Here is a 19,373-nt window from a genome sequence, read left to right as displayed (position 1 = left end):
ACTCCCTCCCCACAATTTGCCAGCCCCCGCTCTGAAGCCATCAGCGACCACCCTCCAGAAGTCCCTGCAGATGCCTCACTCGCCTCTGCGGTCGGCAGGTCGCTGGTTAGTGCTAGGGGGAGATCAGGAGCTCTGACAGATTCCGCCAGTTCCAAAGGGTCCTCTGCAGTGGAAGCCGCTGTTATAGGAGTCGCATTACAGTCAGACTTGCTGACTGGATGGGAGGCTTCCACTGCCTCGTGAGTAGAGTGAACGCGTGAAGCACTGAGTGGAACCTGTGCCGCAGTGTTTGTGGGCAAAGTTTCAGACGCTGTTGCCGGTGTCGGCATCGCCATCTTACCTCCCCAGGGCACTGGACTGCTTTCAGGTTGGTTTTTACAGCTTCGCAGGCACCGCTTACTAGCATCGGCGTCGCTTGTAGAGATCTTTTCTGATTCCATGTCAAAATCCAGTTTCGGTAACCCTGGCATTCCGAGTTTGCCCTTTGACGGGCGTGGAAATTTAGAGGTGGGCGGCTCCATCAGGTCCACAGCACCGCAGGCTGCCGTAGACTGCTGGTGACTGCACACACCTCTGCGCACAGCTCCGCGTATTGCTTCGTGGTATCAATGGGTATGTGAAAGTCCACCCACACAGTAGAGATGAAAGATAGACTTCCCAGCAAGGGAACAAGTTGAGGAGAGCGTGGGCTGCCGACTGCTGGTGACTGCACACACCTCTGCACACTCTGGGAAGTTTTTACCTAAGCATGACCACTGCCACTCGTCAGGGCAACCCCCAAAGCATCATTTGTAAGCCTGCTGTGTCCCTTATCTTGGGAGGATAGCTCACGGTCAATGGGCTTGCCTTGAAAGCAAGGCAAACCGGAGAAACACTGTTTTGATCGCCGGCCGCGCTCTGTGTATTAAGCCGTTATAAATAACCAATTATAGTTATAGTTCATTGCAGGAGGGGAGAAAGGGCATGCAAATAGGTTTTATCAAGAGAAGAAAGAGAAGAGTTCTAAATCAGAGTATTGTAGCGTCTGGGCTTGTGAAAAATTTAATCACTTCATAATAGGAAAATCGTTTGTGTTGGTGACTGATCATCAAGCTTTAATCTCATTATTCGCAAATTCCCGAATAAAGATGCCCCCAAGAATTGAACGTTGGGGCATGAGATTACAAGAATACGACTATAAGATTGTCCACCGACCAGGGAAGGATGCAAATCCAGCCGATTATTTATCAAGGCACCCGATGGAGAGGACAGATGTAATGGTGCAAAATGAAGCGGAAGATTATATTTCATATCTATCATTGAATGCTTTGCCGGTAGCAATAACAAAGGAAATGTTCATAACCAGATGCCAAGATGATCCAATGATTAAGGCAGCAGTGAAACTCACAAAGGCTGGAAAATGGCGATGCACTGCTCAGATAAGAGGTCTGGAGGAAAGTGATATGTAGGACTTAAAAAAGTTGGAGAAGATAAGCAGTGAGTTATCCGCAACCAGTGATGACATGCTTCTTAGAGGTAGTAGACTAGTAGCCCCCAAGAGCCTGAGGAAAATGTTGGTGATGATTGCTCACAAAGGACATAGGGGCATAGTGAGCACTAAGAACATTTTAAGGAATCAGGTGTGGTTTCCTTACATGGATTTGATTGTGGAGGATGTAATACGGAACTGTTTCGCCTGTCAAGTGACATCCCCTGTGAATCAGTCAGAACCTCTGAACATAGTACCTGTACCTCAAGGGCCTTGGGTACGAGTGGCATTAGATTTTTTTGTTGGTCCGCTAGAAGAAGGTGGTTATCTACTAGTGGCTATTGATGAATATTCGAGATTTCCGCTAGTGAGACAAGTTCAATCCACGGCATTCCATCATGTAGTGGTCATACTTGATGAGTTGTTCAGTGAGTGGGGAATCCCACAAGTCATCAAAACAGATAATGGAGCACCATTTCAAGGACATGATTTTGGCAAGTTTGCCGCTCATATGGGATTCCGTCATCAAAAGATTACGCCACTGTGGCCCCAAGCAAACGGGATGGTGGAAAGGTTTATGGGTAATTTCAAGAGAGCCCGACAAAGAGCGGTTGTGGATAATGTACCATTTAATCAAGTGGTTTCACAAATGCTCAGGAGCTACAGAAACACTCCCCATGAAATGACGGGACACACTCCTGCGGAATTGATGATCCGGTACAAGCCGCGAATTCGACTCCCTAGACTGGAGGACTACACAGCTGAGGAAGATGAGGAGATCAGAGAAAGGGATCTAATGAAGCGTCTGAAAATGAAGGAATGGGTGGATATGAAGAAGAAAGCTGCCGAAATAGAACTGCAGGAGGGAGACATGGTGGTTGTAAAGCAGAGGCAGCGGAAAAAGTTAGACTCCAAGTACGGACCGACAAAGTTGAAGGTCACTGCTATAAAGGGATCGTTGGTCACAGCAGTTGGAACTAGTGGTGAGATCACTAGAAATATATCCTTTTTCAAAAAGATTGTACCTCAGGTACATGAGAGGGAGGAGACTGGGAAATGTACAGCACTGATTGATGACACAGATATTGATTTAACATGGTTATATGTGAATGAGGATAAACCTGTGGAAGGAGGGAAAGAACTGGGTTTGAGGGAAGTGTGCACAGAAGGGAATGATGATGTTAGTGGTGGAGAAGGTCAAGGTATCCATGGGGAATGAGGTAATGGTGTTTTTGGTGGGGACATAGAAAATAGGGACGGTAGAGATGGTTTACAAGAAAATCACATGAGGAGTAGATGTCAGAGAGTCATTCGGAAACCAGAGAGACTCATTGAACAAATTTAATGCGTGATGAATTAAAGGGGCAGTCATATGTTAAGTAAGGGGGGATGTTGTGTGTCACATGTTATTAGTTAGATGGATTGACGAATAAAGAATGTTGATGTGGGGCTCCAGAATGTTGGGGGATGTTTTTAGTCGGTATGGTGATGAATAAAGCATAGACAAGACATTCGCATTTTTGGCTAATTCTTAATCTAATAATGTAAACAATACATAACACCCTGTTACTCCAATGCCTTCCCTACTTAGCTTTCTGGAACCCTTTTCTCCCTCATGGCGACCAAAAGCAATTTTACAATCTTCTTGTCCTGTATGTTAAGCAACTCAAGTACATGCATAAGTTGATCTAATCTCTTCTGCACAGGACCACAAGCAACCCCAGGCGTGTAACAACCTCCCTCGGCATCATCATTGGGGTGAATCACGGGGCTACAGACACAGCAAGCTCTGACCCCAGTATCAGAAGCCCTGCCCCAAAACGAGTCACCTACTGCAGTGCCTTTCAGCGACAGGTGATGAGCCAAAACCAAAATAGTAAACAGTAAATATGCCACAGGCGTGAAACCTGCAATCTACCAACAGCATTAAAAGTAAGAATGCGAGGCCTGATCGAAACCTTGAACCCAAGTGATTCGAGGTCGCCTAATTGTTCAGGGGATGCCGCTGGCTTGTGCTCACTCACACCAGATTCGAACCTTGGTCTCAGGTCTATCACAGCTAGGCTTTCAAATTGCAGCTACTGCTGCCGCAGGGAGTGATGTGTGTCTGCATGCATGTGTGCTTGAAAGGACATCTGTGTCACACTCTTCTCCCACTCACAGCGCACTTGTGGATAGAGCCAGTCCACACATGCTCCCACCCCCACCGAAAGGCAAGGGGGCCACAAAATGCTGAAAATATAAACGTGGTCTCAAAGGCTGTGCACTATCAGTAGAGAAAATGGATTAGGGTCACACTAGCGTCGACAACTGTGGCTTGTGTGTCCAATTAAACAAATATATACATACACAACTCTCTCACAGGCACTGCATTCAACAGTCATAGTTGATGGATGTTAGGTTTTGATTTCATCACAACCACTGTCATTGCTCTGGGCAACTACCCATACCATTGTCTTTCAGCCACCCGCGCAATGGAAAAAGGGTGCAAACATGTTGGAATGAGGCGTAGTGGGACCACTAACGGAGCAGTCAAGCCTGAACAACTAGGTCATATCCACTCTGCCCCAGACCAGAAGCAAGCCCAGATGTATGAACACCTGCAGTGACCTGTCGCGCATCTGGCTGAGACGTTGCGCGTGGGCAAACCTGTCCCAATGGGGGTTATGCAACAATGAAGAGCGGTGGATGGAAGACTAACCACTGGCGCTGCTCTGGGCCATATGCAAATCAGGTTTCTACCCACCCCAAGAGTGCCAGTCCAGCCCAAACTCCTGGCACATCAGGCTGAACAATGATCGATTGGAATAATCCAGTCAGAGAACCAAACCACCAGAAAATATCTAACCTCAAGCCTTGGTCTAGCCTCAATACATCCAATCACCCCCCCCCCCCCCCGCAGGCAGGAGTGTTCTTCCTGTCTAATGATGCCAGGAGACTGGCTCTGGATGGTTTTAGTGCCTGGATTTCTGTGCTGCTTATCGGCTGGCAGCCAAGACAGTACAGACTGAAGATTGGGGGTTTCCCCATCATGAAACAGACACTCTCGATCCTAAGGGTTCACAGGAAACTGTACCCCCCAGGGCAATGCATTGTGTGCCCAAGGGGAGTACAGTGAAGAATGCAAAATGCGATCAGAATACCAAAGCATTGTGGTGCGACTAAAAACCCAAGCATGGCAGTAATGCTGAATACCCATAATAACTTCTCAAATCCGAGCATGGCAGTACTGCCGGATACCCACAATAACTTCTCAAATCCGATCCCGGCAGTAAGGCCGGCTGCCTACAATAACTTCTCAAATCCGAGCATGGCAGTAATGCCAGCTGCCCACAACAACTTCTCAAATCCGAGCATGGCAGTAATGCCGGATGCCCACAATAACTTCTCAAATCCGAGCATGGCAGCAATGCCAGCTGCCCACAACAACTTCTCAAATCCGAGCATGGCAGTACTGCTGGATACCCACAATAAGTTCTCAAATCCGATCACGGCAGTAAGGCCGGCTGCCTACAATAACTTCTCAAATCCGAGCATGGCAGTAATGCCGGATGCCCACAGTAACTTCTCAAATCCGAGCATGGCAGTAATGCCGGCTGCCCACAATAACTTCTCAAATCCGAGCATGGCATTAATGCCGGCTGCCCACAATAAATTCTCAAATTCGAGCATGGCAGTAATGCCGGATGCCCACAATAACTTCTCAAATCTGAGCATGGCAGCAATGCCAGCTGCCCACAACAACTTCTCAAATCCGAGCATGGCAGTACTGCTGGATACCCACAATAACTTCTCAAATCCGATCACGGCAGTAAGGCCGGCTGCCTACAATAACTTCTCAAATCCGAGCATGGCAGTAATGCCGGATGCCCACAATAACTTCTCAAATCCGAGCATGTCAGTAATGCCACCTGCCCACATAACTTCTCAAATCCGAGCATGGCAGTACTGCCGGATACCCACAATAACTTCTCAAATCCGATCACGACAGTAAGGCCGGCTGCCTACAATAACTTCTCAAATCCGAGCATGGCAGTAATGCCGGATGCCCACAATAACTTCTCAAATCCGAGCATGGCAGCAATGCCAGCTGCCCACAACAACTTCTCAAATCCGAGCATGGCAGTACTGCCGGATACCCACAATAACTTCTCAAATCCGATTACGGCAGTAAGGCCGGCTGCCTACAATAACTTCTCAAATCCGTGCATGGCAGTAATGCCGGATGCCCACAATAACTTCTCAAATCCGAGCATGGCAGTAATGCCAGCTGCCGACATAACTTTTCAAATCCGCGCATGGCAGTAATGCCGGATAACCACAATTTTATTTTTATGTTTTATTTATTTATGTATTTATAATGCGCCGAAGCTCGCAAGCATCAGGGCGCGACAAAGACACAAGGACCGAAAGTTCACAGGACGACACAGATAGTAAGATGAGAGAAGAAGCAGAGAGGAGCGTAGCCGGATGGCCAGCACGATGAAGGCATGATTATTTGAAGAGGATGGTCTTCAGCTGTTTCCTGAAGGATTGGGTATTTCTTTCTAATCTCATACTGCAAGGCAATTTATTCCAATGAGAAATTGCCATGCTAGGAAAAGCTTGACCTAGGCCTGTGGATTTACCAGGGAAACTAGAGTTGAGTAATCCTTGTTTTGTGGATCTCAGACTTTGGCTCAGATCATACCAGCTAAATTCTTTCTTTAGGTGTGCTGGGGCCGTGCCGTAAACACAGCGGTGGACCAGGGCCAGTGATTTAAAAGTAATACGTTCCCTCACTGCCAACCAGTGAAGGTCGTTTCTGTCCTTTGTGATATGATCACGTTTAGATTTTCCTACGATGGACCTAACTGCATTATTTTGAATGATCTGGCACTGTTTTATGCAGTTGCTACTGGCGCCAAGCATCAAGGCGTTGCCATAATCTAAGCGAGACAGAATGGTGGCTCTCGCGATCGTGGCTCTATTTTTGGTGATTAGTAAGGGTCTAATACGGCAGAGGAGCCTCTGATAGTATTGACAGTTTCGCTTCAAGTAGGCGGTTTGGGCCTCTGCTCCTAGTGAAGATTGTAGATAAATACTGAGGGTTTTGACCTTGTTTGATACTGTGATTGAGGAGTCTTTTATAGAAAATGAGGAGTAGTCCGAGCCTAGGTTGTTTAAGGCTTTTGCGGTCCAAATGTCAGAAGCTCCATTTTGGAGCTATTTAGGCACATCCAATGTGTTATCATCCAGTTTTCAATTGTATTATAGGTAACAGATAGCTTATCATTGTCGATAGAATGGTTACCGCTTAGCTCCAAAATGAGCTGTGTATCGTTTGCAAAGTTGGTAAAAAAGATCCCAAGCTGTGATAAGAGCGCGCAGAGACAATGGATATATAAGTTGAAGAGTAGGGGGGAAAAACTGGCTCCCTGAAACACACCACAATCCACTGGTTTAGGAGAGGTGGAATGTCCACCCCAAGCGATTTTTGAGTTCCTATCTTCCAAAAAAGATGATACCCAATCAATGGCGTCTTGAGAACAATTCCCGGCTGAACCTAGTGCCTCTCGGAGCTTCCATGATCTAGCAAATCGAAAGCAGCCGAGAGGTCCAAAAGGATTAACAGTCCTGCTTTACCTTTGTCCAAGATACTCAGCATTTTTGTTTGCAGATCTAGCAGTGCTGACTGGGTGCTGTGTGCACTCCTAAAGCCTGATTGTTGTCGGTGTAATAGGCTATGTTGGTCTACGTATTCTTGTAGCTGTTTAGTAGCGATTTTATCGAGTACTTTGAATAAGAAATTACAGTTTGTAATAGGCCTGAGGTTTCTCGGATCTTGTTGGTCTAGTCCAGGTTTTTTCACCAGAGGGGTGACTGTGACTGTTTTGATTCCAACCGGGACTTTTCAAGCAATGGGCCTCATTACAACCCAGGCGTTAAGGGTTTAACGGCGCCATTGGAGCCGTTAACCCTTAACGCCTGATTACCATTTTAACGCCTGCTTTTAGCAGGCGTTAAAATGCAAGCGCTAATTACGGCACCGTAATTTACGGTGCCGTAATTAGTGCCTTCCCCACTCCCATTATGCCCTATAGGACAAAAATGGGAATGGGGAAGGGTAAATGGGGAATGGGGATTTACCGCCCCACTCACCTTGGAATGGGGCGGTAAATCCGCCATCCACCATGGTGTAAACTGAGTTTACACCATGGTGGTAAAGTAGGGAACTTACCGCCTGGGTTGTAATGAGGCCCAATAACTTCTGAAAGCCGAGCATGGCAGTAATGTCGGCTGCCTACAATAACTTCTCAAATCCGAGCATGGCAGTAATGCCGGCTGCCCACAATAACTTCTCAAATCCGAGCATGGCAGTAATGCTTGATACCCACAATAACTTCTCAAATCCGAGCATGGCAGTAATGCCGGGAGCACAAAATGACTTCTCAAATCAGCGCATGGCAGTAATGCCGGATACCCACAATAACTTCTCAATTCCGAGCATGGCAGTAATGCTGGATACCCACAATAACTTCTCAAATCTGAGCATGGCAGTAATGCCGGATACCCACAATAACTTCTCAAATCCAAGCATGGCAGTAATGCTGGTTGCCCACAATAACTTCTCAAATCTGAGCATGGCAGTAATGCCGGAGCCACAAAATAACTTCTCAAATCTGAGCATGGCAGTAATGCCGGATACCCACAATAACTTCTCAAATCCGAGCATGGCAGTAATTCCGGAGCCACACAATAACTTCTCAAATCCGAGCATGGAAATAATGCCGGAGCCACACAATAACTTCTCAAATCTGAGCATGGCAGTAATACAGGATGCACATAATAACTTCTCAAATCCGAGCATGGCAGTAATGCCGGAGCCACACAATAACTTCTCAAATCCGAGCATGGAAATAATGCCGGAGCCACACAATAACTTCTCAAATCTGAGCATGGCAGTAATAACGGATGCACATAATAACTTCTCAAATCTGAGCATGGCAGTAATTCCAGAGCCACACAATAACTTCTCAAATCCGAGCATGGGAATAATGCCGGAGCCACACAATAACTTGTCAAATCTGAGCATGGCAGTAATACCGAATGCACATAATAACTTCTCAACTCCGAGCATGGCAGTAATGCCGGCTGCCCACAATAACTTCTCAAATTCGAGCATGGCATTAATGCCGGCTGCCCACAATAACTTCTCAAATTCGACCATGGCAGTAATGCTGGATACCCACAATAACCTCTCAAATCCGAGCATGGCATTAATTCCGGAGCCACACAATAACTTCTCAGATCCGAGCATAGCAGTAATGCCGGATACCAACAATAACTTCTCAAATCCGAGAATGGCAGTAATGCCGGCTGCCCACAATAACTTCTCAAATCCGAGCATTGCACTAATGCCGGAGCCACACAATAACTTCTCAAATCCGGGCATGGCAGTAATGCCGGATACCCACAATAACTTCTCAAATCCGAGCATGGCATTAATGCCGGCTGCCCACAATCACTTCTCAAATTCGAGCATGGCAGTAATGCCGGATACCCACAATAACTTCTCAAATCCGAGCATGGCATTAATGCCGGAGCCACACAATAACTTCTCAGATCCGAGCATGGCAGTAATGCTTGATACCCACAATAACTTCTCAAATCCGAGCATGGCAGTAATGCCGGAAGCACAAAATGACTTCTCAAATCAGCGCATGGCAGTAATGCCGGATACCCACAATAACTTCTCAATTCCGAGCATGGCAGTAATGCTGGATACCCACAATAACTTCTCAAATCTGAGCATGGCAGTAATGCCGGATACCCACAATAACTTCTCAAATCCAAGCATGGCAGTAATGCTGGTTGCCCACAATAACTTCTCAAATCTGAGCATGGCAGTAATGCCGGAGCCACAAAATAACTTCTCAAATCTGAGCATGGCAGTAATGCCGGATACCCACAATAACTTCTCAAATCCGAGCATGGCAGTAATTCCGGAGCCACACAATAACTTCTCAAATCCGAGCATGGAAATAATGCCGGAGCCACACAATAACTTCTCAAATCTGAGCATGGCAGTAATACAGGATGCACATAATAACTTCTCAAATCCGAGCATGACAGTAATGCCGGAGCCACACAATAACTTCTCAAATCCGAGCATGGAAATAATGCCGGAGCCACACAATAACTTCTCAAATCTGAGCATGGCAGTAATAACGGATGCACATAATAACTTCTCAAATCTGAGCATGGCAGTAATTCCAGAGCCACACAATAACTTCTCAAATCCGAGCATGGGAATAATGCCGGAGCCACACAATAACTTCTCAAATCTGAGCATGGCAGTAATACCGAATGCACATAATAACTTCTCAAATCCGAGCATGGCAGTAATTCCGGAGCCACACAATAACTTCTCAAATCCGAGCATGGAAATAATGCCGGAGCCACACAATAACTTCTCAAATCTGAGCATGGCAGTAATACCGGATGCACATAATAACTTCTCAAATCCGAGCATGGCAGTAATGCCGGCTGCCCACAATAACTTCTCAAATTCGAGCATGGCATTAATGCCGGCTGCCCACAATAACTTCTCAAATTCGACCATGGCAGTAATGCTGGATACCCACAATAACCTCTCAAATCCGAGCATGGCATTAATTCCGGAGCCACACAATAACTTCTCAGATCCGAGCATAGCAGTAATGCCGGATACCAACAATAACTTCTCAAATCCGAGAATGGCAGTAATGCCGGCTGCCCACAATAACTTCTCAAATCCGAGCATTGCACTAATGCCGGAGCCACACAATAACTTCTCAAATCCGGGCATGGCAGTAATGCCGGATACCCACAATAACTTCTCAAATCCGAGCATGGCATTAATGCCGGCTGCCCACAATCACTTCTCAAATTCGAGCATGGCAGTAATGCCGGATACCCACAATAACTTCTCAAATCCGAGCATGGCATTAATGCCGGAGCCACACAATAACTTCTCAGATCCGAGCATGGCAGTAATGCCGGATACCAACAATAACTTCTCAAATCCGAGCATGGCAGTAATGCCGGCTGCCCACAATAACTTCTCAAATCTGAGCATGGCACTAATGCCGGAGCCACACAATAACTTCTCAAATCTGGGCCTGGTCGTAATGCCAGAGCCACACAATAACTTCCAGATCCAAGGATGTCAGTAATACCGGATGCACACAATAACTTCTCAAACCCGAGCATGGCATGCCGGCTGCCCACAATAACTTATACTTATTATATGTGCTGACGTAGCATTCAAAAGTAAGCAATCTGACCCGCGGCGCCATGTAACCATTGGCAACACGGATGCCGCAGTTGGAATTGAAGCAGATGAATGCGCAGTGAAAGAAATGCAGGTACTCCCATCGCTTATGATAAGTAGAGGCAAGTAGTGAATAATGTACTGTTTCAGGAGGAGTGCTCTTTCAATGGCATGTTGAGTGGACTTTACTGTTTTATTATCAATTATCTAAAACAGGGAATTACAACGGAAATCAACGGATGTTCGCTCAATTTCTCTCAGCGATCTTTTCACAAAACATAGACTTCATACTAAAAATACATCAGAGGTGGCGCCATACTACGTGGCAAATAATGAAAAACCTACTAGGGATTGTGATAGGCTTAAGGGGAACATCTAAGTACAAATTACGTAGGAACTAGGATTGGGATTGGCTGCCCACTGTCACGTGGACACTATATGCCTACCTCTAAAACATGTCATCTTCAAAACCATTAAGTACATGGTTTTGAATTGGTCTTCAAACTATAAGGTCCTTAGTTATACAAACCTCTACAATTGATTGGCATGCTTGTGCCATGTCTGGAACATTCAGCAGCATGTAAGCCCAGACCCAGGTGCAAGGAGGTGGGCCTGACTCTATCTCCCCACCCAATTAGCCCAACATCTCTCATCAACCAAGCCTTCTGCCATGAAGGTTGTCTTTGAACTTGGCCTTGCAAAGTATCCTTGTCTCTGGGAATACATGGGAGTGCGAGCACTCACTATCGTTGTTCTAGGACTCCAAGTTCGACTCTATTTTCACCCTTGGCTCACGCAACAGGAGACCACGATTTGGTCAATTTTTCAGGTTTCAAGTGTCTTTTCAAATGTCTTGAATAAAACTTGGCACTCTTGGTGTTCTTTCTTTGCACCTTAACAAGACATGATTCATCCTTTGCACATGTTCACTCCTTCCATAAATAGATAACCAACCCTGGCTGCATCAGTTTTGATACCGGGCCAGACAGCCTTGCCATGCACCTCCACAATTTCTGCTTATATTTGCTGCAACACAATTCTCCCTTTCTTATTCATAGGTCCTGGCTTACTAAAATTTATGATGCCGATGTCCAGCTTCTATACAGTGGCGACTTCACCTGCATTCTATTCACTACATATAGCCAGCTTCTATGATGACTTAGTCTACCTTGCGTTTCAGCGTCTGTACAATTATTGAATGGTTGAATTGAATTGATATTTTATTGCTTTTGCGCTAGTACGCAAGTGTTTCAGAGCGCAACAAGGCAAGGGAGGGGAACAGGCGAGAACAAAACAACGGTCTTACTAGGCCCAGTGACATTGAGAACGCGCAAGTGCATGGGAGAGGGGAGGGGATAAGTGCATGGAAGGGATGCGAAGTGGAAAGTGTGGAGCAAAGGAGAAACAGATAAATATTAATAAATATATTAATAAATAAATAAATAATGAAGGCAACAAACACTGGTAGTGCAGCCAGCAAGTGCTGGGTTTAAGGCAGCAGACAGGGTAGGGCTGATAAGTGCAAGAGGAAAAGGGTGGGGGACCGTATGGGTACAGATACAGACCCCAGTGCAAGGGGTGGCCCGGAGGCAGTGTGGGAAGTTGGCAGGGTGAGCAGGTACCTGGACCCAGAGAACAGAGGGTGGCCAGGTGTACAGTGCCAAGAGAGAACAGATCAGCAGGGGAGAGGGGGGCAAAGGTAGAAGCAAAGAGGAAGGTCTTGAGGTCCTTCCAGAACCGGAGATGGTTAGAGTGGCAGGGAGGCTGTTCCAGAGGGAGGCCCCAGCCGAAGACACAGATCTACCCCCAGCTTGCTTCTTTGATAAACGACTGACCCTGAGGGAGTTAAAGGTAGAGGAGCGAAGAGCTAGAGAAGGGAGGTATTTGCGGAGGGATAGCTGAAGGTATTTTGGACCCAGGCCCCAGAAAGGCTTGTGGACTTTGGTTGGTTGAGAATGGTTGATTCTCCGCAACACTTCGTGCACGTATAATCTTCCTTTTTGTATTTAAAACTACACTCGATTCTTTACTTCGTCATTCGTTTCTGTATGCTCCATGCATCCTCTTCAACCAATATCTTGGGGCGTCGCACATGTCTCTTGGGACTTCACTAGCTTTTCTCTTTGCTTTTTTTCAGATTCCTTCAAGGAGTTTGCCGTCTCTTCGGAGATACATTCAATACGGTTGTCTCAATGGATATCTTCTCTCGAATATACGCTGCTTATTGGCACAACTGCTGGTGTCAAACACGGCACGATCTCTAACTTCCAACATATAGGAGGTAGGGGTGGGATTTCCTGCAGAGGCATACAACTGCTCCTCTACAAGGTGATTTCTTCCTGATTGGTGTTGTCAGAGAAGCCTCTTGTGGCTTTCGGATAGAGATGGATTTGGTCAAAAATGTCCATGGGAAGTGATGTCAAGGATCCAAGATGGACACAGGAAGTAATGTGATGGATCCAAGATGGCCAATGGAAGTGATGTCAATGACCAATCCAAGATGGCCGCTGGATGTCAAGTTCCAGATAGAAAGTGAAGCCAAAAACCAGAAGGAACAACACAAGCTTGTCACCTGATCGCAGAGTCCATCAGCGGTTGGTCTCTCTGATATTGTAGTCATGAATATGATATTACAGGCACCTCGAGTTACTTGATGTCACATAGGAGAAGTCCTTCTAACACAGTAGATCTCCCTTTCTTGTGAAAAAACAACCATGCCAGGGACATGGTGTGAAGGGATGCATATCTCTGTATAAAGTAGTGAGTGGTAGGAATGTCGATGACACTTTGCCATTGACCATTTGTATGCCCAAGCGTATGGGAAACACTAAACTATAAGTCCCAGAATTCACATCACTGTTGAATAAAAGGTCAGTGCTGGATAGAGAGATTGGACATGTTGGCATTTAGCCCGAGGCTCACAAGTGTCGTGTGCAAGATACTTTACCAGTCCAGGTCTCCAGCCCCACATGACCCTGCACATCTACAATTGTAATTGTGTATTTGTAAAGCAAAAGTTAAACCTCTTTATTGTGGTAACATAAAAAATAGAATTAACAAAGAAAACATGAAATTCTGATATCCAATAACGCAAGTGCTCTGTCTGCATCATTTTTCAGAAATCAGTGACAATGTAAGAATGCAGTTAATTGATAATAAAGGAGAGAAATGTGTCAACATTAGTATCTTTGCTGGCCTTCAAAATATTCTTTCTCAGTAGTTACTTTGCACGCTGACTACTATGAGGCAGCTAAACAGTCCGTGTCATACCGCTCCCAAACATTAATAGTTGGGCCATCTAACCCTAATAAAGCCCTGGCAGCTTCTGGCTGTCCTGTGGCCCTGCGAGTAGTTCATGACCCAGTAGGCGGGGACCTTCCCTTTGTGTGTCCCATGAACATGGAGGATGGGCTCTGCTAGATGGTAGTTTGTGGTTAACCTTTAGAAAGTGCATAGTTCCATAATGTGTTCCATTATTTAAAAAAAAAAAAAAAATCATTTGTATATTGTGGCTGCATGTCATTAACAGGTGTTCTGATTACTTGACATAATGATCATTATTTTATTGACCTCATAAGAAGGAAGCATCTTTTCAGCGCTACCAAGGGTAAAATCTGTGAGTTATGCATCACACACATCCCAGTATAAGGCTCTCAACCCACTGCCCTTTGTAACCATCATGTATTGCATGTTAGGGTATGTGCGCCTCAATGTTCCCTCTAAGCTGCATGCATGTGCACTTGTACAGCTTCCCCCCGGGTGCCACTCAGAAGATTTTTAGCAATTTCCAATTTCTCAAGTATTCATATGGTACAAGTCACAGCAGTTACCTGACATTTGCTCTATCTCCAAATAAAGATACATTGTACTAAACAGTCTTGGTATTCGGATCTAGTCTATTCACATTACCCAACTGTGCAAGCTTGACCTTAAAAACTCCCAAAAAACTTAAAAAAGAGATAACAACCTCAAGAGGCTAAAAACGAATAGTGGCAGCTGGAACACAAGATCCAACTGAGACAAACCTGCACACATTAATCAAATAATCTTCCCTCCCCACACATTACTCCTATACTCAACTCTACCACACTTCCGGCCCAGGCCGCATTACCGCACAGGCTTGACTCTGCCCTCCTTGGCTCAGCAAAAGGTAACCAAACGTTTCCCTACATACACTTGTTTAATGTTCGTTGCAATGTGAATAAAAGTGTAGCACCACAATGTACTACTCATGGTGCCTTAGCAAAAACGTCATCCAGACTATGTAACCCAACTGTCGGATACGGACTGTATGCAAGCCGGCTGCCTGGATCCGTATCCTCATCGCATGCTTCCTACTCTGTGTACGTATGTCAAACAAGCGCTTTGTAGCAGTGACCTTGCAAGTTAACGCATTCATAAACTCAAATACTAATTTGCCTTTTCAGGATTTTGAATAGGCAAATGTTACACTCAGGCGCTCCTGCTTTGTATTGACGACATGGCCAAACACGTGGAGAGCAACATTGCAATTTCATTTGCCTTGACCTGAAAGGGGTAATGGGCATGGACTATGCCTGGCATTGCTTGTACATACTATTAGAGTGACAAATATTCAGACATCTAGAACACTTTTCATCCAAAGGTTTTCAGAGTTCCATTGGGCATAGATCGTTATAAATGATATGGTAACTCACTGCTATGCAAACATGGTTCCACTGTGCACGTCTATAATCCTAGTGAACAATATTAGAGTAGGGATGGTTGCAAACTATCTTGAATGCCCCGTAAAATATTTCTGTACATGCAGATTCATGACATTTTATTAAACTGCACATAATATCATGGTGAGGCTTTAAACATGTTTTATTGCAAAGTATTTTGGTTAAGCAAATATCTCATTGAGTACTTTAATGCTACAATTCCTCGTCTTTCAGGGACCAGGAACTCTATAACTATGGTTCGACCTAATAAATCTAATCGCTCCTCTACTACACTCTGGCATCATGCCCCTCGCTCAACTGCAGGTAGAACAGCTGCTGCACGTCATGCCCTCGGCAAAACTCCAACGCGCTCTTTGTTTTTTAAGGAGCGTTGGGGGTTACTGCGGAAAAGGTGGTGTAGGGTGCATCGTTGCCTGCTCTCTTGTTTACGATTTCGGCCCCGCCATTCACGGCAGGGCAGATCAGCTGACACCAAATAAAAACTTCGACCAGATCCTCGAGCGGTGCTTCTGAATCTTGTATTCAGCCGTGTACCTTGTTTTCCACGCTCTCCTGAAATTTCGGCTTCCAACCTTGCTTTGCTCATCAGCCTTGATCTCTGTCGTGTGCTTGAATTCCTCTACCCCGACTGCACAACAGACTGAACTGCTTTTCGTTTTTGTATACGATCACCGCCAGGAAATTTACGACCAGGAACAGCCCACGGATTTCTTGTCTCTCTGATTTTATTTGCTTCATGGAACTTTGAAAGCTATGTGCCTACGAACTTTGTCGCCACATGTGCTTGGACTAGAGACTTCCTTAGTGAGCAAATGTTTTTTGGATGCTAGGCATCCTCGTGTCGTCGGCGTTAGGGCTTGTTTGGAACTGGGACTTCACTGCAGGCGTCCTCGTGCCGGCGGGATAGGGGATTTCCTCCTTGTTCATTCCTCTACACTGGTCAAGTCTACTCTGATGGTAAGACATTCTTCTTGTTTCTGCCTGCTTCTGTTCACTACGCACCGTTCATCAATAGATTTATAGCATTACTCTTCTTGCCCACAGGCTCATGCCCCTTTTGTTATTGGAACAGGAATTCTTACGATTGTTACACCCCCAGTCTGAGAACACAAGTGAGCATTTTTATTATTGTTTACTGGTTCTACCTGTGTTTATGGTTGGTTCCTGACATTGGGGGTCATTACGACCTGGGCGCAAAGGGATACCGGGCACCAGCAATGCTGGTAATCCCTTTGCGCCCTATTCCTAGGTCCCTTTGCGGGTCCCTCCCTTAACGCCTGGTTTTACCAGGTGTTATGGATGGGACCCGCAAAGGGATACTGGGATCAATAACGGTACCGCAATTTGCGGTGTTGTTATTGACGTCTTCCCCCTTCCCAGTGAGCCCTATGGGGGCTCAACTGGGAATGGGGAATGGTTTTTCAAATGGGGATTTACCGGTCCCGCAATGGTTGGAATAGACCGGTAAGTCCCCATACCACCAAGTCGGTGGCGGTACCGGTATTGGTGCTAGTCATGGCGCTAATAACGCCATGACTAGCACCAACCTCGGAATGAGGGCCATTGTGTTTTCTGGCATTCAGCCTCCTGTGACGATCCTGTTCCGTGGCGTGATCGCCATCTTCCATTTCATACTTATCCCATTCTTTTGTACAATTGAGAAGAGGTTCCAGAGCCGTCAACCCCTTACCGCCTCATAACGAGTCTGCTCGAGGGACCCGCTAAGGTTTTACCAGGTGCCCTTAGCGGGTCCCGCGAGCAGTCCAGGGTGCTAACAGTGGGCCTGTTATTAATGGGCCCGTTGGTAGCATCCTCCCCATTCCCATTGAGCACTATGGGGGCTCCAATAGGAATAGGGAAGGGTTCCTTGAATGAGGAATTACCGGGCCCTCCAAGGTCAGAATGGCCCGGTAATTCCTCATTCAAGGAACCCGGACCCGGTACCCGGTAAGGGGGTAGCCATGCCTGCTAATAGCGACATGGATATCTCCTAACTCGTAATGACCCCCATTGTCTTCTACACGACGAGTCAGCTGCATTTGGGTTACAAGCAGATAACGGGCTGACCATCGTACCCTCCAAAGGCAAAATAACATTGATTTATCATCCCAAGAGAGTGCCAAGAGAATTACCTTGGCCGCCTTGAGCACCAAAAAAGAACAACGTGCTCAGCAACTGGGATCACCATAGGAAATATTGATTCAATTGTTGGGGGACAATGACCGCAATTCCCTCTTTCAACTTTGTTACTCTGTGTAATGTTTCCTCCCCCCCTACAAAAATACAAACAGTGAATCAGAGTGGAAACGGCTGTGAGTTAACCCCCCCTGGACGCCAATCAAACCCAACGTCCTGCGCCACCTACCAACCAACGTCTGTCAGCATCTCCTAACTTGCGTATTGACTGTACCAGCTGCCATGGAATAGCAATGATTAGCTGAGCCACAAGTATGAGTGGTACACAAGTTCTGGCTAATAATAGAGTCTTGCCATTTGCAATTCAAATATTATTAAATCGAAGTGGCTGCATACGGAAAGATTTGCTCAACTGGGGGAGAGGGGTGGGGCTATATCCAGCAACTAGGTGTGCAGCAGCAAGCCAGAGAGATAGGAGAAGGGGAAATTAGAAATGGAGTGTTGTCATCTAAACAGGATGAAAAACAGATGCCAACAGCAAGGACTACACAAGAACCAGCCTTGACACAAGTTTTCTTGGTCCCATCGGAACTATTGGCTTAGTCTACCCCTAACTACCCAACATGTAAATAAAAACAAAGAGGAAAATATTCACAACGCCTGGTGGGGCCCTTAGAAGGGCCCATTGAAGGCAGTGCCCCCTTGGTGTCACAAAAGGATAGTTGTACCCGGATGAACTCTAACACATAAAATTGAAAGCCAAGAGAGTTAAGAAGAAGGATGTGAAGAGACAGACGCGTAGGCAACAGTCGCTCAGAGTTTTAATTCGCTGGCTCTTTCAAGAGAAAAATGACAGTAATGTACTAATGTATGTGGCGACTTAGATGATGCAGGCTTATGTGGTAATGGCCCAGCCACTATTCGTCAAGTGGAATTGCCCCATGCCCATGTACGAGCAGCTGCAAACACTCCCAGGGCGTGATAATGCCACTTGCCATATCTGGGAGTAGGCCGGCTGCGATTGAGCCATTGGATTCACGAATAGTGACGTCACTATTGAAGACATGACCAAATATAAACCATTCAGATGTGTTGAAATTGTTCACTAAACTACCAGCTCTAGGAGAACTGCAATCCAGAGACTTGGATTGTATCCAACCTCTAGGACCTAATCACAGCCACTTGACCAAGGTTCCTTGTTATCTCCCAGAAATTGCTACAATGATAAGAGCGCAGATCGATCCATTTCTTACCGGGGATATCAGATGCACAAGGTCCCTATAATTGAAATACCCACCTGTTGTAACTGTAAAGAACTTCCTACTGTGGATATTCGAGGGCGTTCGAACAAGCCTGCATTTAATAAACAGGAGGAGTATGATGATAACAATGGTTGGAAATGGTTAAAAGGCCAATTAGCGGGTCTGGGGCCACTTGAAGACTGAGGGTTCAGGTTCGCCTGCTGGAACACCAGGGCCAACTCCCACTTTGTTAATGGACCTACTATAAACTGGCTTCTTCAATTTCATATATTCATGCTGCAAGAGACTTGGTCATGGCCCCCATGCTGCCCGGATGCGTATGGCATATACCAGCAATGTGCAGAAAAGGGCCCAATCACCCGACCATCTCGAGGGCTAATTGTTGGGGTTAGTTTAGAGTTGTATTCCAGAATAGTCTCCACTAAGGTGGAAAATAAGAATGCGTTGGCGATCGAGGTAGTGATTGGGGATGCACTGCCTCAACGTCGCTTGTTGATCCTGAACGTTGA

Source organism: Ambystoma mexicanum, chromosome 8 (assembly GCF_040938575.1).
Source record: "Ambystoma mexicanum isolate Mex_15411 chromosome 8, UKY_AmexF1_1, whole genome shotgun sequence".
Lineage (NCBI taxonomy): Eukaryota > Metazoa > Chordata > Amphibia > Caudata > Ambystomatidae > Ambystoma > Ambystoma mexicanum.
Note: the sequence above shows the minus strand (reverse complement) of the source record.